The sequence below is a fragment of the Lycium ferocissimum genome, chromosome 6 (assembly GCF_029784015.1).
Source record: "Lycium ferocissimum isolate CSIRO_LF1 chromosome 6, AGI_CSIRO_Lferr_CH_V1, whole genome shotgun sequence".
Classification (NCBI taxonomy): Eukaryota; Viridiplantae; Streptophyta; class Magnoliopsida; order Solanales; family Solanaceae; genus Lycium; species Lycium ferocissimum.
Window position 1 is genome coordinate 53,596,238 of NC_081347.1, and position 1,487 is coordinate 53,597,724.

Below are 1,487 nucleotides of genomic sequence, written 5' to 3' on the forward strand. Positions count from 1 at the left end.
AGAGCCATAGCAATCATGAGTTACAATCGTTTAATGGCAATAGGTTCCAGGACGGTAGCTAGATAACAGTTGACCCTTGGGTGCATACATAAGAACAAGAGAATATGGAACTAATGAATAAGTTCGACAAAGAATTAAGAGAATATGAAAGAAGACTAATGAGCTCACATTAAAAGAACATGGAGATTAAGACCTAAAGGAGGACAATAATTTCAAGAAATCAATGATAGCATCGTAAGCTCATAAGCTACAACATTCAAGGATGAATGTTCCTAAGGGGGGAAGGATGTTACACCTCGAAAAATTTTGCGTTACCAAGACTGTAGACGGCTTAATATGAGCTCAACAGAGGGTAAAGTTATACAAGGATTAGGGATGAAGATTATATTATATGAGTATAAGAATAACATATATATGACATTTGGAGACCGTATGGTGTAAATCAGTTAATACGTTACTTGATGAATAGCCCTCGTCACCGTAAGTTAAGGTGGGGCACACATGTCGTGGTTTTATAAAGGACATATGAAAATTTATATAAGTAGTACATGGGAAGTTGAAAAAGTCTTAAGAAGGACCCTTAAGCCAAATATGGGCCTAACCCCTCCGAAAGGATGATTTAAGGATACGTTTTCGGATGATTTGACTTAAAGAGGCAAAAACGCAATTCTAAGTTTGGAATTTGGAAATACACAAAAAATGAAAGTTGTATAAAATTGAAATATATTTCCAACCATAGCTGGTGGGACCTCATACAATATCGAGATCAAGAATTATGACCTTTTTACTGAACGAACGCGCAGGCAGAAAAATAAGCATGCGCGAACGTGCCAAGAGGCAGCGCGAACGCGCTGAGCAAATTTTAAGTTGGTTTCAGCAGATTCTGGAAATCTATATAAGGGGGGCTTGCCCCCCTTTCTTCATCCAAACACCCAGAAACATCCCCAAATATTCTGAAAATCTCCCACAACTTCCCAACATCAAATTTTAGCCCGAATTAAGTATAATCTCCGAATTCAGGTACAGACAGCGTATAGTTGCAATTATAATATCATATTGCGGTGAATTTTGACTGGAATTCAAGGTGGAAAGTGAAGATATTGCGGTTCTAGCAGAGGTAAGATATGAATCTGCCTATATTGATATTGATTTAGGCGTATTTACAAAGATATAACTATTAAATGATCGTATACCAAATTTGTTGGTTGAGAAAATTGAATAAACATCATGTGGGATGTTTTATGGAATACTTTGGTATTGATGATGTTGTTATAGGTGTTAGTGTTGTTGTTGTTGCGTTGGGTGTTAGTATTATGATTTCGGGCTAGGGATATAAACAGGGGAGATGCTGCCCGAATTTTGGCAGATTCTAAAGGACTTTGATTTAAAGACTTGAGATAGGCATATGACGATAAGTCTAACGGTAGTATGATTTCTCTTGAATGTAGATTTACAAGCTCAGGAGAATAAACGTTAAATAATAAGAG